General features: G+C 30.0%; 1 protein-coding gene across 2 annotated transcripts in view; it reads right to left on the bottom strand.

Moving 5' to 3' along the window:
* DIP-kappa (Dpr-interacting protein kappa) overlaps positions 1-24,007 on the bottom strand; it is a 386,526-nt gene that overhangs the window by 255,974 nt on the left and 106,545 nt on the right. The gene's annotated exons all lie outside the window — the stretch shown is intronic.

Here is a 24,007-nt window from a genome sequence, read left to right as displayed (position 1 = left end):
TCTATAGAAAATTTTGTCAAACTGCATTATATACGTATTTAATTGGCCTTTTTATAGTTTAGTATAAACCAAGTATGGACTATTTTACAATTTAGAAGACGGTGTTAGGAGGTTTTAAGATACCTTGCCATCGGCAAGTGTTACAGCAACCCAAGTAATTCGATTGTGGATGACAGTCATTAGAAGAAGTTTGTATGCAATCCATGGTGGAGGGTACATAAGCTTCGTCTTGGCCGAACTTACCGCCGTATATTGTTGTTTTAATTTTTTGGCAGATTAAATCTATTTTACTCTGACCACTATGTGATTTAGGGTATATAACTTTCTCCAAATCGTAGGTTCGAAACTTGACATATTGAGAGTCATCCTGAACATCATCATGTTTTGTCTATCCTATTATAAGTGTTTTATACTCCCAATATTTTTGAAGACGACCTCAGTAATTGCAACATTTTCAATAACATTATTCTTATAATTCTTTGTACAATGTCCCCTCTGATCTACCTAGTTTCCATGAATCATTTTTGAAATTCCATTTTTATGCTCTATATAAATTGAACATTCAATTACAATGTGGAATTTGTGTGTTTCCTCTTCACTCGATTTAATTCAATAATTCATAACTACATGAACACTCTGGGCCAAGTTAGTATCACTTACTAATTACCGGGCAATTAATTATTAATTTTCCAACAACTTCAATAACAACTTTGACACTTGTTCGAAACAAGTGTAAACTGAAATGGGGGTATGGGAAGGCAACACAAAAAAAGGACATATTCGTCGAGCTTAAGAGAATATATCCTGATTGAGTAAAGGTCTTGATATGAAATCGATAGGTTTGTAGTTGATAGTTGAGGTTGAATACATGTATTAAAGGTAAAGTTAAAATACCAAACAATTACCAAGGCGTTGACACTGGTAAGCTCATTAATAAATCATAATGTTTCCTCATATTTGATAGCATATGAAATAACTGGAGACTTGTTGGAACTTTAATGTGTAAGCTATGGAAGTGTGCAAGATTAATTTTTGAACAATGTTGAAAAATTTGACATGTGGGTAATATGTGAATATCTAATAAAAAAAATAAATATTTCAAATTATTTGAAGTATCTATAACTTGAAAAACTTCTCAATATGAACAAAGTTTTCATTTACTAGAATTTTGGTCATAAAATGTCAGTCCATTCAGTCACTGATAGACGGAAAGCAGTCAATGATAGGTAGGCACTGTTGCCAATCGATCCAAAACTAATCTACCAAAATTAAGAGGAAATTCTACCATAAAACTAGCCGACAATAAAATCTTACCAAACAAAAAAAATGTATAAAGAAAATTTTTTCAAAACTTTATTTCTATAGAAAATTTTGTCCAAATTTTATTGCGGTTGTTTGTGCAATTGATGTACATTGTGGATCGCACACTCTAAGTACAAACAATACCCTATAAAACAAAAGCAAGTATATACAGACGTAAGTTCGGCCAGGCCGAATCTTATGAACCCTCCACCATGGATTGCGTAAAAAATTCTACGACAGACTGTCATCCACAATCGAATTATTTGGGTTGTGGTATCTTAAAACTTCTTAACATCGTTTTTATACCCTTCACCACTACTGTGGTACAGGGTATAATAAGTTTGTGCATTTGTATGTAACGCCAAGAAGGAAAAGTCGGAGACCCATCGTTTAGTATACCGATCGTCTTAGAATTAAATTCTGAGTCGATTTAGCGATGTCCGTCTGTCTGTCTGTCTGTCTGTCCGTCTGTCTGTCTGTCTGTTGATGTATTTTTGTGTGCAAAGTACAGCTCGCAGTTTTAGTCCGATTGTCCTAAAATTTGGTATAGGGTCCTGTTTCGGCTAAAAGACGATCCCCATTGATTTTGGAAAAAATCGGTTCAGATTTAGATATAGCTGCCATATATATTTTTCACCGATCTGGTCATAATTGGCGTGTATATCAACCGATCTTCCTCAAATTCCGTACATCCGAATATTTTATGAGTCTCGAAAAACTTGCAAAATATCAGCCAAATCGGTTCAGATTTAGATACAGCTCCCATATATAGCTTTCGCCCGATTTACACTCATTTGCCCACAGAGGCCAATTTTTTGCTCCGATTTAGTTGAAATTTTGCACAGGGAGTAGAATTAGCATTGTAGCTATGCGTGCCAAATTTGGTTGAAATCGGTTCAGATTTAGATATAGCTCCCATATATAGCTTTCGCCCGATTTACACTCAAATGACCACAGAGGCCAATTTTTTGCTCCGATTTAGTTGAAATTTTGCGCAGGGAGTATAATTAGCATTGTAGCTATGCGTGCCAAATTTGTTTGAAATCGGTTCAGATTTAGATATAGCTCCCATATATATGTTTTTCTGATTTCGACAAAAATGGTCAAAATACCAAAATTTTCCTTGTAAAATCGCTACTGCTTAGTCGACAAGTTGTAAAAATGGCTCTAATTTTCCTAAACTTCTAATGCATATATATCGAGCGATAAATCATAAATAAACTTTTGCGAAGTTTTCTTAAAATTGCTCCAGATTTAAATGTTTCCCATATTTTTTTACTAACATTGTGTTTCACCCTAGTGCATTAGCCGACTTAAATTTTGAGTCTATAGATTTTGTAGAAGTCTATCAAATTCTTCCAGATCGAGTGATATTTAAATGTATGTATTTGGGACAAACCTTTATATATAGCCCCAACACATTTGACGGATGTGATATGGTATCGAAAATTTAGATCTACAAAGTGGTGCAGGGTGTAATATAGTCGGCCCCGCCCGACTTTAGACTTTCCTTACTTGTCTAAATTGTGAGTTAGTCCATAGGTGGTATATATTACCCAAAAAGTTTTGTATAGGTACGTCTACAAATAATTACGAATCGACATGGACTTTTGCACGGTACGTAGAGAGCCAGAATTGATATGTGGGGGTCGCTTATATGGGGGCTATATAGAATTATGAACTTGATATGGAAAAATTTTTGTGTGATTGGGTAACGATTTATCTGAGGGCTATATATAACTATAGACCGATATGGACCTAATTAGGCATGGTTGTTAACAGCCACATACTAGCACAATGTACCAAATTTCAACTGACTCGAAGAGGCTCCAAAACCAAATCTGAGGATCGGTATATATGAGGGCTATATATGATTATGAACCGATATGGACCACATTTGCCATGGTTATTAAATATCATATACTACCACCACGTACCAAATTTCAACCAGATCGGATGAATTTTGCTTCTTCAAAAGGCACCGGAGGTCAAATCTGGGGACCGGTTTATATGAGGGCTTTATAAAATTATGGGCTGATATGAACCAATTCCTGCATGGTTGTTGGATAGCATATACTAACCGAATCGGATGAATTTTGCTCTTCCAAGGGGCTCCGGAGGTCAAATCTGGGGATCGGTTTATATGGGGCCTATATATAATAATGGACCGATTTCGACAAATTTTCGCATATGTGTTTGAGGCCATATATTAACACCACGTACCAAATCTCCACTGAATCAGATGAATGTTGGTCTTCCAAGAGGCTCCGGAGGTCAAATCTGGTGATCGGTTTATATGGGGCTATATATAATTATGGACCGATGTGGACCAATTTTTGCATGGTCATTAGAGACCATATACTAACACCATGTACCAAATTTCAGCCGGATCGTATGAAATTTGCTTCTCTTAGAGGCTCCGCAAGCCGAATCTGGGGTCGGTTTATATGGACCGATGTGGACCAATTTTTGCATGGTTGTTAGAGATCATATAGTAACACCATGTACCAAATTTCAGCCAGATCGGATAAAATTTGCTTCTCTTAGAGGCCTCGCAAGCCAAATTTGGGGGTACGTTTATATGGGGGCTATACGTAAAAGTGGACCGATATGGCCCATTTGCAATACCATCCGACCTACATCAATATCAACTACTTGTGCCAAGTTTCAAGTCGATAGCTTGTTTCGTTCGGAAGTTAGCGTGATTTCAACAGACGGACGGACGGACGGACGGACATGCTCAGATCGACTCAGAACTTCACCACGACCCAGAATATATATACTTTATGGGGTCTTAGATCAATATTTTGATGTGTTACAAACGGAATGACAAAGTTAATATACCCCCCATCCTATGGTGGAGGGTATAAAAACAAGTATATACAGCAGTAAGTTTGTCCGGGCCGAATCTTAAATACCCACCACCATGATTTCCAATTTCAGGCAAATTAGACAAAAACTAGGCATTCTATAAGTCCAAGAACTACACTCTGGAGATCGGTCTATATGGGTGCTATATCAAAACATGGGCCGATACTCACCATTTTTGGCACACCTCTTTACGGTCCTAAAATACCTCCAGATTTCCAATTTTAGGCAAATTGGATAAAAACTACGGTTTCTATAAGCCCAAGAATTAAATTCGGGATATCGGTCAATATGGGGGTTATACTAAAACATGGACCGATACTCACCATTTTTGGCACACCTCTTTATGGTCCTACAATACCTCTAGATTTCCAATTTCAGGCAAATTGGATAAAAACTACGGTTTCTATAAGCCCAATAATTAAAATCGGGATATCGGTCTATATGGGGGCTATACCAAAACATGGACCAATACTCACCATTTTTGACACACTTCTTTATGGTCCTAAAATACCATTAGATTTCCAATTTGCCTGAAATTGGATAAAAACTACGGTTTCTATAAGCCCTGGACCCCAAATCGGGAGGTCGGTTTATACGGGGACTATATCAAAACCTGGACCGATATAGCTCATCTTCGAACTTGACCTGCCTGCAGACAAAAGACGAGTTTGAGCCAAATTTCAGCACGATTGCTTCATTTTTGAATTACAACAGACAGACAGACAGCTAGACAGACAGAGGGACAGACGGACATGGTTATATCGTTTTAGGATTTCTCCCTGATCAAGAATATATATATACTTTGTATAGTCGAAAATCGATATTTCGATGTGTTATAAACGGAATGACAAACTTATTATACCCCCGTCACCATTTTATGGTGGTGGGTATAATTATCATGAATTGACGCCAATAATTATACCCACCACCATAGAATGGTGACTGGGTATAATAATTATTATAATAATTATTAATAATTATAATTATTAATAATTATTATAATAATTATATTTATAATTATAATTATTAATAATTATTATACCCCGTCACATTTCTATGGTGGTGGGTATAATTATTGGCGCCAATTCATGATAATTATACCCACCACCATAGAATGGTGACGGGGTATTATAAGTTTGTCATTCCGTTTGTAACGCATCGAAATATCGATATTCGACTATACAAAGTATATATATTCGTGATCAGGGAGAAATTCTAAGACGATATAACCATGGCCGTCTGTCTGTCTGTGGTAATCATGCTACAGTCTTCAATAATGAAGCAATCGTGCTGAAATTTTGCACAAACTCGTCTTTTGTCTGCAGGCAGGTCAAGTTCGAAGATGACCTATATCGGTCCAGGTTTTGATATAGTCCCCATATAAACCGACCTCCCGATTTGGGGTCCCTGGGCTTATAGAAACCGTAGTTTTTATCCAATTTCAGTCAAATTGGAAATCTAAATATATTTTAGGACCTCAAAGTAGTGTGTCAAAAATGGTGAGTATCGGTCCGTGTTTTGGTAGCCTCCATATAGACCGATATCCCGATTTTATTTCTTGGGCTTATAGAAACCGTAGTTTTTATCCAATTTGCCAGAAATTGGAAATCTAGAGGTATTTTAGGACCATAAAGAGGTGTGTCAAAAATGGTGAGTATCGGTCAATGTTTGGTATAGCCCCCATATGGACCGATCTCCGGATTTTACTTCGTGGGCTTATATAATTTGTAGTATTTTATTGAATTTGCCCGAAATTGGAAATCTAGACGTATTTTAGAACCATAGAGAGGTGTGTGAAAAATGTTGAGTATCGGCTCATGTTTTGATATAGCACCCATATAGGCCGATCTATCGAATTTACTTCTCGGGCTTATAGAAACCGTAGTTTTTGTCCTGAAATTGGAAATCTAGACGTATTTTAGAACCATAAAGAAGTGTGTCAAAAATGGTGAGTATCAGCCCATGTTTTGATATAGCTCCCATATAGACCAATTTCCAGATTGTAGTTCTTGGACTTATAGAATGCCTAGGTTTTGTCTAATTTGCCTGAAATTGGAAATCATGGTGGTGGGCATTTCAGATTCCCACGGCCGAACTTACTGCTGTATATACATGTTTTCTTTCATTAAGTTTAGCTCATATTTTCTTCTAAAAAGATTATGGTTTTGTTGCATTGGCAACCCATTGTGGAAATCTTAAAAAGAGGAGTACAATTTCACTCAATGTTCCTACGATTTAGTTAATTTTCCCTATAAAACACTTTAGGGGTTTTTTTCAGTGCCGCTTATGTAATTATTGTTCTTATTCTGTGACATAAGTAAAAAAAATGTAATGAAACCCTTATTAACTTGATAGAATGATGAATTGCTATTTCATATGAGACACACAAAAAAAGTATATACGACTGACTGAAAGGGTGCACCAATAGAAAACACAAATTGTTTTTCTAAAAAAAAAAATCTTAAGTTATTTCCGTCACATCGGTAAGAGCTTCCTTATTGCATCGAAATGAATAATTTGCATAATAAAATTTTTATTAACGCACAATTAAGGCTAACCCAATTGGCGTTTGACATTTGCCTTACCCTGTAATCTCACATCGATTAGATATACATATGTATGTAGTTTGAAACAATCGTTAATTTGCATTTTAAATTAGTTTGTCGCTACTCATGTTAATGTTTTGCACGATTTTTCATGCTGGTATTTGATGGCTAAGAGCTGTTGATTGGATGATGTTGGCTGTGAACGAGTCTCATATGTGGCCAATAAAAGAGAATAACTGACCTTTATTATAAAGTATCTAATACAGCCAAGCAACTTTTATAGTTTGTTAGTCGCTAATAACATTTATAGCCCATTATATTGTTCACCTGAGACCATATAAATAATTTATGCGGAATTTCTATACAATCAACGAAATACATAGTTCAATGGCACGCTTCGAGACTTTAAGCACGGAGGGATTTGAAAATTCAAAAGGATTTCAATATATTTCTTTGTTGATTGAACCATAATAGAAAATAAAATTTTTGGAACAATAAAAGTGCTAATAAATTTATAATGCTAGTATAGTTAGAGACAAGGCTCATATGATGAAAAAAGGAAAGAAGTATCCTGTAAGAATTAAAAAAATGTAAACAAAAAAAAAATTAAAATAGAAAATCAAAAAGTTAAAATTCAAGATTCGAATAAACATTTATAAAATTTATTAAATTTTATTTTAAATAAATATTTAAACCTCAATTTAAAGTTAAAATAAAAACAAAATAAAAATAAAAGTAAACTTAAAATTAAATATAAATTTAAATTAAAAAAAATATTAAAATAAACTTAAAATTAGCATACAAATTAAAATTAAACTTAAAACAAAAATTAAATTAAATTCAAACTTTAATTTTGCCGACAACTAAAACTAAAAAAATACAAGTTTACATTAAATATAAATTTAAAATAAATACAATTATTTTTTTTTTTTTGCCAAAATATAGAACATTTTGCCAAATTTTTTCATAAAATAATTTTTTTTTTAGAAAATTTTGTCAAAATTTATTTTTATAGACAATTTTGTCAAAAATTTGTTTTTATAAAAATTTTGTCAAAATTTTATTTTTATAAAAAAATGTTGCCAAATTTTATTGGTATGAAAATATTTGCAAAATGTTTTTGAATTTTAATTTCTATACAAAATTTTGTCAAAATTATATATATGTATGAAAAATTTTGCCAAATTGTATTTTTATGCAAAATTTTGTTAAATTTTCACTTTTATAAATAACGTGAAAATTTTATTTTTTTTAGTAAAAAAATTTATCAAAAATTCATTATAGAAAAAAAAATTATGAATAATTTTTTTTATAGAAAATTTTGTCAAAACTTTCTTCGTATAGAAAATTTTGTCTATACTTTCTTTTTATAAAAAGTAAATTTAGTTTTTGTATAAAAAAAATATCTACGATTTATTTCAATAGTAGTTTTGTCAAAAATTTTGACAAAACTTTATTTTAATAGAAAACTTTGTTATAAATTTTATTTTTATAGAAAATTTTGTCAATTTTTCTTATCGAAAATTTTATTTGTATAGAAAAATTTGTCAAAATTGTATTTTATATATATAAAAAAGAGAAAAAACTTTTTATAAAAAATTTATACACTTTTTATAAAAAAAAAAATTATCAAAATTTTATTTGTTTTAGAAAATTTTGTCAATTTTTTCAATCGAAAATTTTATTGGTATGGACAATTTTGTCAATATTTTATTTTAATATAAAATTTTTATTTAAAAAAAATTCTCAAAAAAAAAAAAAAAAAAATATATATATATATATATATATATACACAGTCTCACATAAGTTTACATACCCTTGAGGTTTTTACCTTATAACTAAACATGTTTCTTGTTGTTGTTTATAATCCAGACTAAAAACATATTCTTGAAAATGGACAAATACTTTGTTTTTCAAATTAATTTACAAAATCTAAAGCATATATATGCATATTTTATTATATTTTAATAATTAAAGAAAATACAATTTCTTAAACCGTATGTAAACTTGTGTAAGACTGTGTATATATATATATATATATATATATATATATATATATATATATATATATATATATATATATATATATATATATATATATATATATATATATATATATATATATATATATATATATATATATTGATGTAGTGAACGACATTTCTAATATTCAAGATATAAGGCAAAACCACTTCTGTGAAATACCTTTAGAAAGATAAGAAAGAAAATTGAATATTCTTACTATTAAATAGGGAATGAATGAATAAATAAAAAATTTTCTCAAAATTTATGTTTATAGAGAATTTTGTCAAGACTTATTTTGACAGAAAATTTTGTTATTTTATTATTGTAGACAGTTTTGTTAAAATTGTATTTTTATAGAAAATTTTATTTATATTTTATTTTTATTTATATTTTATTTCAAAACAAAAATTTTGTCAAAATTCTCTTTTTATGGAAATTTTTTCACAATTTTATTTCTTAAGTCCATTCTGTCAAATTTTGTTTGTGTAGAAAATTTTGCAAAACTTTTACCTTCAATTAAATTTTGACAATTTTGTCAAAATTTTTTTATAGAAAATTTCGCAAATATTTATTTATAAAAAAATTTTGTCCAATTTTATTAACATAGACAATTTTATCAAAATTTTATTTCTATAGAAAAATTTATAAAAATTTTATTTCTGTAGAAAATGTTATCAAAATTTTTATTCTATACAAAATTTTGTTAAAATTTTATTTCTTTAGAAAATTTTGTCAAAACTTTATATGTATGGAAAATTTTACCATAGTTTTAATTCTACAAACAATTTTGTCAAAATTTTGTTTCAAAAAATTTTTGAAAAATGTATTTGTATAAAAAAATTCATCAAAACTTAATTTTTATAGAAAATAAATTTATTTTATAAAAAAAAATATTTTTATGGGAAATTGTATTTATTTTTATAGAATGTTTTTTTTATAGAAAATTTTATGTTTACAGAAAAATTTGTCAAAACACTATTGCAATATAAAACTTAGTTAAATATTTTAGTTTTATAGGAGTTTTTATCAAAATTTTATTGTATAAATTTTTCAAAACTTTATTTGTATAATTTTTTATACCCTCCACCATAGGATGGGGGGTATATTAACTTTGTCATTCCGTTTGTAACACATCGAAATATTGCTCTAAGACCCCATAAAGTATATATATTCTGGGTCGTGGTGAAATTCTGAGTCGATCCGTCCGAAATCACGCTAGCTTCCGAACGAAACAAGGTATCGACTTGAAACTTGGCACAAGTAGTTGTGATTGATATAGGTCGGATGGTATTGCAAATGACGCTCAGATTTGGCTTGTAGAGCAAATTTCATCCGATCCGCTTGAAATTTTGTACAAGGTGTTAGTATATGGTCTCTAACAACCATGCAAAAATTGGTCCACATCGGTCCATAATTATATATAGCCCCCATATAAACCGATCCCCCGATTTGGCTTCCGTAGCCTCTAAGAGAAGCAAATTTCATCCAATCCGGCTAAAATTTGGTACATGGTGTTAGTATATTGTCTCTAACAACCATGCAGGAATTGGTCCATATCGATCCATAATTATATGTAGTCCCCATATAAACCGATCCCCAGATTTGACCTCCGGAGCCCCTTGGAAGAGCAAACCGATCCGGTTGAAATTTGGTACGTGGTGTTAGTATATGATATGTAGCAACCATGCAAAAATTGGTCCATACCGGTCTTAATTATATATAACCCATATTTAAACCGATCCCTAGATTTGACCTCAGGAGCTCTTGGAGGAGCAAAATTTATGCGATCTGGTTGAAATTTGGTACATGGTGAAATTTGGTATATTGCGCTAGTATATGGCCGCTAACAACCATGCCAAAATTGGCCCATATCGGTCTATAGTTATATATAGCCGATCCCCAAAATAATTTACCAAAATTTTATTTCTATAGAAAATTTTGTCAAAATTTTATTACTATAGAAAATTTTTTCAAAATTTTATTACTATAGAAAATTTTGTCAAAATTTTATTGGTATAGAAAATTTTCTCTAGATTTTATTACTATAGAAAATCTTGTCAAAATTTTATTTCTATAGAAAATTTTGTCAAAATTTTATTTCTATAAAAAATTTTGTCGAAATTTTATTTCTATAGAAAATTTTATAAAAATTTTACTCCTATAGAAAATTTTGTCAAAATTTTATTTCTATAGAAAATTTTGTCAAAATTTTATTTCTATAGAAAATTTTGTCAAAATTTTATTTCTATAGAAAATTTTGTCAAAGTTTTATTACTATTTTATAAAAATTTTACTTCTATAGAAAATTTTGTCTATATTTTATTACTATAGAAAATCTTGTCAAAATTTTATTTCTATAGAAAATTTTGTCAAAAGTTTATTTCTATAGAAAATTTTGTCGAAATTTTATTTCTATAGAAAATTTTATAAAAATTTTACTCCTATAGAAAATTTTGTCAAAATTTTACTCCTATAGAAAATTTTGTCAAAATTTTATTTCTATAGAAAATTTTGTCAAAGTTTTATTACTATTTTATAAAAATTTTACTTCTATAGAAAATTTTGTCAAAATTTTATTTCTATAGAAAATTTTGTCAGCATTTTATTTTTATAGAAAATTTTGTCAAAAATTTATTTCTATAGAAATTTTTTTCATAATTTTATTTCTATAAAAAACTTTTGTTAAAATATTATTTTTGTAGAAAATTTTGTCAAAATTTTATTTCTATAGAAAATTTTGTCAAAATTTTATTTGTATAGAAAATTTTTCAAAATTTTATTTCTATAGAAAATTTTATAAAAATTTTACTTCTATAGAAAATTTTGTCAAAATTTTATTTCTATAGAAAATTTTGTCAAACTTTTATTTCTATAGAAAATATTGCCACATTGAATTATATACGTATTTAATCGGCCTGCTTTTGTTTAATATATACTCCGTATGGACTAACTTACAGTTGAGAAGACGGTGTAAAGAAGTTTTAAGTTACCTTGCCATCGGCAAGTGTTACCGCAACCCAAGTAATGCGATTGTGGATGACAGTCTTTAGTACACGTTTCTATGCAATCCATGGTGGAGGGTACATAAGCTTCGGCTTGGCCGAACTTACCGCCCTATATAGTTGTTTTTATTTTTATTTTTTTATTTTTATTTTTATTTTTATTTTGTTTTTTATTTTTATTTTTATTTTTATTTTATTTTTATTTATTTTTTTTTAATATTGTAATTTGATAGAAAACTTAAGCTTAAGAACCTAGCAGTAAAATCTTACAATTATAATTATATTTGTAATTAATAAAATATATAATATGGAAAATTCTATTAAAAATTTAATTTTTAGAGAAAAATTTGCCAAACTTTAGTTGTAGAAAACTATATCAAATTAAATTAAACTAAAAACTTAATTTAAAGTTAAAACAGTTAATTAAAATTATTATTAAAATTAAATAAGTTAAAACTTTAAATAAAATTAAAGTAAATTGGACGAACTTATTAAGTTACTTAATTATATTTTTCTTCAAGCTGAAATAATGCTAGTTGTTGGATATCAAGAAGCTTTTTACAAAAATTCAGCTTAAATTTAATTTTAAGTTAAAAAAATACAAGATTAAAAGTAAAAAAAAAAATAAAGATTAAAAGTAAAATAAAATTAAAATTATTGTTGTAATTGTAATTTGTGATTATACAGCCCTAGCAAGAAACAAATTTATTACAGTGTAGTAACATAAAAATTTTAATACAATACAAACTTCAAATTAATAATTTAATGAAATTAACATTTATATTAAAACAAAAATTAAAAAAAAAATAAATAAAATATATTATAATTTTAATATAGTATTATATGTTTTAAATAAAATTTATACAAAAATAAGAAGTAGCATTAAAATTAAAAATAAAATAAAATGAAAATTTATTTTAAATGCTTTCGAATGAATGAATGTATCTCTTAAATCTCATTAAATATTTCCTTCTTAATTACTCCATTCCATTCCATGTCCCATGTAAACTTTTGTTCTACCATATTACATGCAATGCCCATCATTATCATCATCCCTAACATCTCAATCCTTCTACTTTCAATAAACTCAAGCAAACTATTTCGAAAATTATCAAAGGTATTTTAAATATTTCTTAGTCTATTCTCTAGTTTTGCTGAGCATACAGTGTGGCCCCAAGTGCACTAGAGCATTTGTTGGAGAAACTTTTTCGGGATTTGCCATAGTCAAAGTTGTGTTTTTGTTTTGTCACACCCAGAGGCTTGGTGCAATTGTATATTTTGTTGGTATTTTTCCTATGTGTGTGTGTGTGGGTATGTGTTCAGGGAAAAACTTTACAACTTTTCCTCAACTATTTCATTGTGGAAAAGTTGCTCATATGGTCTTCGATCATCGTTCTTTCTCTATTGTCCTGTATATGGTATAGCCTGCAGTTACCCTAGGTGTTGAAAAGGTAAATCGGAACAAAAAGTTAAAAAAAAAAACACTCACGAAATAAAAATTGTTAAAAAAATGGTCTGAATAAATAAACCAAAGCTTTGAGTTTGCAAGGGATTTACGATTTCGTCCTCTATTATTTCTTTTAATTGGTATGGTATGGAATCTATTGTCTTGAATTGGTCATGTCCTTCATAATAGGATATTGGTTTACGGAAAAGGAGGTTGGTGTACTAAAAAATTAATCAAATGGAATTTTTATTCAATACAATTTGATGAAATTGCGATAACAGGTGATTTCAACAGGAATCTTTTAATCTTTACCTACAATTAGAAGAAAATATGAAATCACTTGGACTATAATTACAATTTAATACTGACACACGTATATTACTTTTCGAAGCATGATTGTCCTGACCTATAGAATACAGGTTCCACACGGGACTGATACTCTTTCTTACAGAGGGGTTAAAAATCAAGACAATTCAATTTGATGATGACTTGAATGACGCTGAGGAATGTCCATTGTCCTTCGCTTGAGCTAAACTCAAGTGCTTGGTAATCCAAACATATATCAATAACCTACTCCACACGTTCATAAAGAAAAAAGCTGCCCGATTATATTGCTCTTGTTATTCGATGTATATGAGTTTTAATGCAATAGAATAATATTTAATAGTCGTACGCCTTTATTATTAAATTGTGTCCAATTCTTCTATTCATAGTTTTTTTTTTCAAAATTTTATTTCTATAGAAAATGTTTGCCATGTCGAAAACCTATGTTGATAGTACCTATATTACCTGTTTACTTTCATAATTCATTATGATTTTAAATATATAAATAAATACATAAAGAAAATTTTTGCAATTTTTTATTATACCCTGCGCCACACTGTGGAACAGGGTATTATAAATTAGAGCATATGTTGGCAACACCCAGAAGGAGACGAGATAGACACATGGTGTCTTTGGCAAAAATGCTCAGGGTGGGCTCCTGACTCGATATAGCTAAGTCCGTCTGTCCGTGAACACATTTTTGTAATCAAAGTCTAGATCGAAGTTTTAGTCCAATCGACTTCAAATTTGGCACAAGTATGTGTTTTGGCTCAGAAAAGAACCCTGTTGATTTTGGAAGAAATCGATTCAGATTTAGATATAGCTCCATTATATATATTTCGCCCGATATGGACTTATATGGCCCCAGAAGCCAGAGTTTTACCCTAATTTGCTTAAAATTTAGCACAAGAAGATCAATTAGTACTATAGTTAAGTGTGCGAAATTTTATTGAAATCGGTTCAGATTTAGATATATCTCCCATATAAAGCATTCACCCGATTTACACTCATATGACCACAGACAAGGCCGTATTCAGGGGGGGGGGATGAGGGTGATCAAACCCCCCCCCCCCCTAATGAATGAATATTTTTATATAAATAAATATATGTTTTTAGCTGCATATAAAAATCTTATCGAAGATGTTGAAGAAAAGCTGGAGGTTTTATTTTGAAAAACGCTTACCTATAAAACTTGCACAAATCATAGGTAAGGTAAGGTAAGGTTAGGTGGCAGCCCGATGTATCAGGCACACTTAGACTATTCAGTCCATTGTGATACCACATTGGTGAACTTCTCTCTTATCACTGAGTGCTGCCCGATTCCATGTTAAGCTCAATGACAAGGGACCTCCTTTTTATAGCCGAGTCCGAACGGCGTTCCCCATTGCTGTGAAACCACTTAGAGAAGCTTTGAAACCCTCAGAAATGTCACCAGCATTACTGAGGTGGGATAATCCACCGTTGAAAAACTTTTTGGTGTTCGGTCGAAGCAGGAATCGAACCCACGACCTTGTGTATGCAAGGCGGGCATGCTAACCATTGCACCACGGTGGCACAAATCATAGAATACTAGTTGAAAAGCCCGTCAAACGACGGTCGAAAAAAAAACAAATTGTTTTTGTTCTCGCACCACAAATTTCATTTTTGGAAAATGTCTTTCTGCTTTTTATTTGTGTTTGTTGTTCTTTTTGTGAACATGACTCGCTTTGTTTGGCCATAGCAACAACAACGAAATAGCCAAACACACATGTGTGAATGAAATGGCGCAAAACCTGCGAAAAGAACCTGCCTAATTCAGCGATGGAAGCACTTGGAGAGTGCAATAAAGAGATATTTCCAAACGTTCATATTCTTTTAAAAATTTTGGTCACTTTACTTTTTACTAAATTTCAACAAAAATTTCACTGGAAAATTATTGTCAAGAGACTAAATTTTAAAGAAAATAAAATTTTGACAAAATTTTCTATATAAATAAAATTTTGCAAAAAAAAATCGGTAGAAAAAAAATGTTGCAAAATTTTTTCTATAGAAATAAAATGTTGCAAAAATTTCCTATAGAAATAAAATTTTTCTATAAAAATAAAATTTTGCAAAAATTCTATATAGAATAAAAATTTGACAACATTTTCTACCGAAATAAAAAATCGATAATATAGAATCTCATTCTTTTTTCGACTAAAACATTCTTGAAGTTCAATAAAATCCTGTTTACAAAATCGAGATTTTCTTCCCACATGAACATGTCTGTTTTGCCATATTTGTAAAAGACTATTAGCAAATAAGGTTGATAAAGACTTTCTCAAAATATTAAAATATTTTGTCAAGGCTATTGTACCATAAATCTGATATCGACTCAAAAATGTCTACACAAAAGGTACTAAATCATTCGCGGGGGTACTACGGTATTGACCGGGGTGAAAAAGTATTGAAAAAAATACTATAGTACTGCATTTTCCATCCCTGCAGTTACTACGTACTCATCCGAACTTTCATTTTCAACAATGAAGAGATTAAAGACGTATCTTAGAAATTCGACTAGCGAGAGTAGACTCAATGGATTGGCATTAATGTCGGTTCATCGCCGAATAAATGTGCCGACTGAAGAAGTAATTGATTTATTTGCTGCCCAAAAAGCCCGTCGGCTCAATTTAATATTATAAAAATATGGTATACATACACTGAAAAAAATATTGTCGTGAGGTCAAAGATTTCATGTCTTTAAAATACGAATACAAATTTTGCTTAGCATAGAAGACGCATTTCTCTAAAAAAAAAGTTATTTTCCTTGTCCAAAAGTCGATAAACTTTTCAATGAAGTCGTATTGTCCTTATAATTAAGTGATTTGACTTAAAAATGGGTATCTTAACATGAAAGAAAAAATGTATAGGCTAAGGTCAACTTGACTTTAATAATTCAGAAAAATTCTTTAAATTTAAGGAAATTGTTTTTAAATTTGTTGTCTTTTTGCATCGTGACTACAAAGCAAAAAATCGTTCAAATATAGGACATGTTTTTCAAAACTTTATTTTAAAGAAGTTTTTTACTTCAAACATAGCATAATTTCTACTGGAAGTCGAGTCCTAATTTGGAAAACAAAGTTGCCGTTAACTCCTTTTTAAAGGACTTTGATAGCATATGAAGAAAAAAAGCTTAGAAAGCGAAAAATTAAAATTTGCTTCCTAGAAGCAAGTACACAAAACCTAAATTTAAAAGAGAATTGTGTCTTAAAAGTATCCTTACTTGTATTCTCCGCTTCTTTGGCTCGGAATCAATACCAAATTTTTTAAAGTAAAGACAAAATCTTTGGAACCGAGTATGTTTTTTTTTTCAGTGTACCTATGCATATATAAAATTTTCTACACATGAGATTATATGAATATTTTTTTTGAAGTTGAACCCCCCCGAATTAAAATCCTGGCTACGGCCAGAGATGGTCTGTATCAAACTTTTTAAGGTTTGCGACTGTCGCAAAGTTGTAAACGTCGTAAACGTCACATACATGTCGTAAATGTAGAAAGAGTAGCAAACGTCGCAAACTCCAAATACTTCGGACCCTTCAGATAGGCAGCAAATAATATCCATATCATAAAATTATTAACGAGTTTAAAAAACTTGAGAATATAGTTATTTCAATTGGAAACTCGAAGCCAAAATTACTATAAACTACTCGACGGGCGGTACTCGCTCATAGTCAACCTTTCACAAATTACTGCAGAAACTGGAAGGAAGGAAAACTACTTAAGTCTTGCATAAGTAAATTGCTGTTTAGAGAGAATTTTATAAAATCATTTTGTTGGCGTATTAGAGCCAACCTCCATACTAATTACAAATTTTCAAAATTGTTGCTAGTCATTCGTTGATGCAGCTAAAGCTTGGATGGACATTATGGACCACGAAAACCAAGAATACTTTGAAGTTGTGAATGAGAGATGTAAATCTAGTAGAGCTTTGAATAAATACAATATATAGCATTTTTTGCATACCTTTTATCGGGGAGCTTAACTAAATTAAATTAAAAAATATTCACAATTTCTTTAATTCCAAATTAGGTTTTCTACACTAGGTTTACGACTTTTGCGACATACGTATTATACCGTCGTAAACGTATGTCGCAAAAGTCACAGTTGGCGACAGGCCAACCCTGGCTACGGCCTTGACCACAGAGGCCAATTTTTAACTCTGATTGAGTTGAAATTTTGCGCAGGGAGTAGAATTAGCATTGTTGCTATGCGTGCCAAATTTGGTTGAAATCGGTTCAGATTTAGATATAGCTCCCATATATATCGTTCGCCCGATTTACACTAATATGACCACAGTGGCCAATCTTTTACTCCGATTTAATTGAAATTTTGCACAGGGAGTTGAATTAGCATTGTAGCTATGCGTGCCAAATTTGGTTGAGATCGGTTCAGATTTGGATATAGCTCCCATATATATCGTTCGCCCGATTTACACTCATATGACCACAGTGTCCAATTTTTTACTCCGATTTAATTGAAATTTTGCACAGGGAGTAGAATTAGCATTGTAGCTATACGTGCCAAATTTGGTTGAAATCGGTTCAGATTTAGATATAGCTCCCATATATATCTTTTGCCCGATATAGACTTATATGGCCCCAGAAGCCAGAGTTTAGGCCCAATTTGGTTGAAATTTTGCACATAGAGTACGATTAGTAGTGTAGTCAAGTGTGCTAAATTTTATTGAAATCGGGCGAAAGCTATATATAGCTCCCATATATAGCTTTCGCCCGATTTACACTCATATGACCACAGAGGCCAATTTTTTACTGCGATTTAGTTGAAATTTTGCACAGGGAGTATAATAAGCATTGTTGCTATGCGTTCCAAATTTGGTTGAAATCGGTTCAGATTTAGGTATAGCTCCCATATATATGTTTTTCTGATTACGACAAAAATGGTCAAAATACCAAAAATTTCCCTTTTAAAATCGCCTCTGCTTAGTCGAAAAGTTGTAAAAATTACTCTAATTTTCCTCTACTTCTACCTTTTTATATATATACTAGCGTAACCCGGCCCGCTTCGCTGCGCCTTCCGAAGCGTATTTGGAGGAACATTTTGCGTTAACTTAGTCAACTATATCCTTCGTGCTGAAAACAAATTCGAAAAGATTTGAATTCTTTTAAACAAATCGGACTACTTGATTTTTCGTTTATGGGTAAAAATACGGCGGGAATGCATATGTAAAACGGTTCGTCTTAAAAAATGTCGGGGAGAGGGTGTACCCTTTCCTCCAAATTTTTTGAATAATGTTCTATATTCAAGTAGTTGGACAAGCTTCTATATTTCTTGTGAATTTTAAGTGTGGTTTGTCAAGGAAAGGTATCCTTCTCCCCAACATATCTGAAAATTAAGCACTATATTATAATAACATACAAAGAATTACTGTTTCCCATCCAATAAATCGGAGAAAGCAAAAGTAGTAAAAAATTTTACCACATTAACATTTGCTAAAATGTTGGAAAATAATGCACCCTCTAAGTTGACTGCCAATTTCATGTAAATTTAAATTCTTTACTAAAAAGAAGTCTGGCAGAAGCTTGTTCAAAAATCATAAAATTATGTACCGAGTTCCCATTTACGGACAACCCTCTACTTTCAATTTAAGAAAAAAAAAACGACAAAAGGGCACCCTCTCCCCACCTTCGCACCACTCCGACCTGATATCGGACTATCACGTACCCTATATTAATTTCGCAACTACTCAATGGTCCCTATAAATTCTATCGAAGTAAATCGACAAAGTTTATTTCAATTTTCCCTTCCCCAACCAGATATCGAAAAATCATATACCAATTTAAAAATCATGTATAAATTTAATCACCTCCTCCCACGTTCCCTGTAAATTTCAAGTAGATCGGCGATGTTTAAATTTTGCTCTATTGTTTTAAAGGGACGTCACTTTCCCCGACACAATATCGACAAACACCGTAGTGAATAGCACCCCTAACCTTCCCAGAAAATTCTTAAAACTTTCCTTCAAGTGTGGGGCAAGGAAGGTTGCCTCTTCGTTCATAACGTTCCCCCACTGCTTTTGTAAATTTCAAGAAAACTTAATATTTTTTTGCAGTTTTAGAGGAGGACCTCCTCCCCGACCAAATATCGAAAAGTGATGTAGCGTATCTTTTGTAAATGTCCCAAAAAATGTCAAACAAATTATAAGCCTAAAGGGGCGGCCTCTCTTCCGTCCAAATATCACAAAATCAGGTATCAACTATTAATATCGTAACCTCTCCTCAGTCCTCACGTAACTCGGTAAAGTTTAATTGTTTCTCTGTATGTACTTAATAGAAGCGGATGTCTCCCTATGCCCTTTTATTTTTATTAAAAAATCAGGAACCTGGTATAAATTTCATAACCCGTTTTTTCCGTAAAATTTCAGTCGGGGGAGTTTAGTTTTGTTTGTACTTTCAAAAAAAAAAAAAAAATCGGCAAAGGGGAGGTCCCCCTCCCCGACCAAATACCGAAAAATAATGTAGCGGATTTTTGTCTAGATGCCAACCCCAACATTCAATGAAAATTTCAAGCAAATCGCATAATTTTGTTCCAAGTTTCAAAAAGTAGGGCAAGGGGGAGGTCCCCCTCCCCATCCACATATGAAATCATCAGGTACCCCATATTAATTCCATAACCTCACCACATGTTTTCTGTAAATCTCAGATAATTTAGAGAATTTTAGTTTTTTCACAGTACTTTAAAAAAGTCGAACAAAGGGGAGGCCCCCCTCCGCCACCAAATATCGAAATAAAAAGTAGCGGATCTTTGTCTAGATGCCAACACCAATCTTCAATGAAAATTTCAAGCAAATCGGTCAACTTTGGTCTAATTTTCAAAAAGTCGGACAAAGGGGAGGTTCCTCTCCGTGACCATATGTCAAAAAATGAGGTACCCTATTTTCAGCACATGAGTGCCCCCCACGATCTCTGAAAGTTTCAAGTAAATCGGTTCAGCCGTTTTCGCGCCAACCCGGAACATACAAATAAACAAACAAACAAACAAACAAATAAACAAACATAATTTGAATTTTATATATATAGATTATGATTGTAAACAAATAAATAAAGAAAATATTTGTAGTTTTTTATTTTTATATAAAATTTTATTATACAGAAAATGTTTGCAAAACTTTCATAAAAATTTTTGTAAAATATTATTTCTATAGAAAATATTGTCAAAATTTTATTTCTATAGAAAAATTTTGCAAAATTTTATTTCCATAGACAATTTTGTAAAAATTTGATTTTTATGGAAAATTTTGTCAAAATTTCACTTTTTATAAAATATTTTATTTTTTATATTTTTTATATATTTTATATTTTATAATTTATTTTTAATGAAAAATTTGTCAAGATTTTATTTTTGTGGAAAATTTTGTCATAGTTTTATTTATATACACACCACCGTAGAATGGTGACGGGGGTATAATAAATTTGTCATTCCGTTTGTAACACACCGCAATATCGATTTCCCACTATATAAAGTATATATATTCTTGATCAGGGAAAGATTCTAAGACGATATAAGCATTTCCGTCTGTCTATCTGTTCTAATCACGCTACAGTCTTCAATAATGACGCCATCGTTCTGAAATTTGGCACAGATTTGTTTTTTGTTCAAGTTCGAAGATGGGCTATATCGCTCCAAGTTTTAAATAGTCCCCATATAGACCGATCTCCCGATCCAGGATCTTGGGCTTATATAAACCGTAGTTTTTATCCAATTTGCCTTTGGAATCTAGAGGTATTTTAGGACCATAAAAAGGTGTGCCGAAAATGGTGCCTATCGATCCATGTTTTGATATAGCCCCCATATAAACCGATCTCCCGATTTAGCTTCTTGGGCGTTTAGAAACTGTATTTTCCATTTGCCTGAAATTGAAAATCTAGAGGCATTTTGGGATCGAAAATGGGGTGTTTCTTGGGCTTATAGAAACCGTAGTTTTTATCTAATTTGCCTGAATTGGAAATCTAGAAGTATTTCAGAACCATAAAGAGGTGTGCCAAAAATGGTGAGTAGTGGTCCATGTTTTGGTATAGCCCCATATAGACCTACCTCTCGATTTTATTTCTATGTGGTGGCTGAAATGTATATTACAACTAAACCGCTACGACGAAGAATTTTCAAAGTAAACTATTATATTTGATTCATGGTGATGGGTATTTAAAATTCGGCCCGGCCGAACTTACTTCTGTATATACTTGTTGTAATTAATTTTGTCAACTTTGTTTTAATTTTGTGAACATTTTATTTTTATCAACAACTTTCTCAACATTTTATTTCTACAGAAAATAGAAAATTTTGTAAAAGTTTTATGTTTCTAGTCAATTTTATCAAAATTTTGTTTAAAGAAAAATTTGCCAACATATTATTTTTATCAAAAACTTTCACAAAATATTATTTTTACAGAATATTTTGTAAATATTTTATTTTTACAGAAAAATTTGCCAAGACTTTTTTTTACAGAAAATTGTGTCAAGATTTAATTTTTACAGAAAATTTTGTCAAGATTTTATTTCTATGGCAAATTATATAAATTTTTTTTCAACATTTTTAAGTAGAAAATTTTGTAATTTTTTCTTTTTTACAATTTCATTTGTATATTTTGTTCAATCTTTATTTTTATAGGAAATTTCGTCGAAATTTATTTCTATAGAAAATTTTGCTAAATTTTTATTTCTATAGAGAATGTTGCCAAAATTTTATTTCAATAGAAAACTGTGTAAATGTTATTCCTCAATTTCAAGTTTCTTTTTGAAAATTTTATTAAAAATTTATTTTTATAGAAAATTTTGTAAAAATGTTATTTCTATAAAAAATGTTGTCAACATTTTATTTCTATAGAAACTTTCGTCATGATTCTATTTCTATAGAAAATGTTGCTAAAATTTTATTTCTATGGAGAATTTTGCGACAATTTTATTTGTATAGAAAACTGTGTAAACTTTGTATTCCTCAAATTTCTAGTTTCTTTTTGAAAATTTTTTCAAAATTTTATTTCTATATACAATTTTGTCAAACTTTTATTTCTATAGAATATTTTGTCAAAATTTTATTTCTATAGAATATTTTGTCAAAATTTTATTTTTGAAGAAAATTTTGCCAACATTAACATATTTATAAAAAAAAATCTCAAAATTCTATTTCTATAGACAATTTTTTTACATCTTTATTTCTATAAAAAATTTTGTCAAGTTTTATTTCTATAGAAAAATTGTTCAAAATTTAATTTTTGTGGAATTTTTTTTACGTTTATTTTTTGAAAAATAGTTTTGGCAAAATTTTAGTTTTATAGAAAATTTTGTTTAATTTTTATTCCTATAGAAGAATTTGGTTTTATTGTTAAGTTTTATTTCTATAGCAAAATTGGTCAACATTTAATTTTTGTAGAAAATTTTATTTACGTATAATTTTTGAAAAATATTTTTACCAAAATTTTATTTTTATGGAAAATTTTGTTGAATTGTTATTCCTGTAGAAGAATTTGTTTTTATAGAAAATTTTATCAAAATTTTATATTCGTTTTGTTTTTATTGTTGGTTTGTTCTTCAATTCAATTTTATATTTATATAAAGTTTACTCTAGATTTTATATTTGTAGAAAATTTTCTCAAAATTTTATATTATGGAAATTTTTCTGTAAATTTTATATTGATATAAAATTTTGGCAAAATTTTGTTTTTGAGAAAATATTGCACAATTTTTTTCTCAAAAACATTTTTATTGAATTTTTTTTTTTAAATTTAATTTTTATAGAAAGTTGTTGCAAAATTTTATTTCTATAGAATATTTTGTCAAATAAATAAAAAAAAATTCTGCTGGAAAAAAATTTTCTCAAAATTTTATTTCTATAGAAAATTGTATTTTCATAAAAAATGTTGTTAAGATTTTATTTTTATAAAAAATTATGTCAAAATTTTATTTTTCTAGAAAATTTTGTCAAAAATTTTTTCTATTAAATTTTGTCAAATTTTTTTTTCTATAAAATTTTGTCACATTTTTTTTTAATCCGTTTTGTTTGTGATTGTTGGTTTCTCTTCAATCATTATTGTTGTTTTTAATTTTAGCTTAAAACCATGCATTGACTAAACTACAAATGTAGCTTAACCAACAGCGGAAAAATATGCTTGTCAAATTTATTTGGGCAAAGCCCTATAGACTGCAAGATGGTTGGATGTACAGCTGTTTCGGAATTACCACATTCCTCATCAGCATCCTCTACTGGCAGCAAAACTATCAACCAATTATCAGAAAAAATTCGGGTAATTCACTCAACCCAAAGTGAACTACACTTGAACCTTCCTTCTTTTTTTTCTAAAAAAAATTTTTCTATAAAATTTTGTCAAAATTTTTTCTATAAAATTGTGTCAAAATTTTTTTCTATAAAATTTTGTGAAAAATTTTTTTTTCCATAAAATTTTGTGAATTTTTTTTATATAAAATTTTGTCAAAATTTTATTTTTCTAGAAAAAT

Source organism: Haematobia irritans, chromosome 2, assembly GCF_050003625.1.
Source record: "Haematobia irritans isolate KBUSLIRL chromosome 2, ASM5000362v1, whole genome shotgun sequence".
NCBI lineage: Eukaryota > Metazoa > Arthropoda > Insecta > Diptera > Muscidae > Haematobia > Haematobia irritans.
The sequence above is the reverse complement of the archived record's forward strand: the minus strand, read 5'-3'. Positions and strand labels throughout refer to the sequence as shown.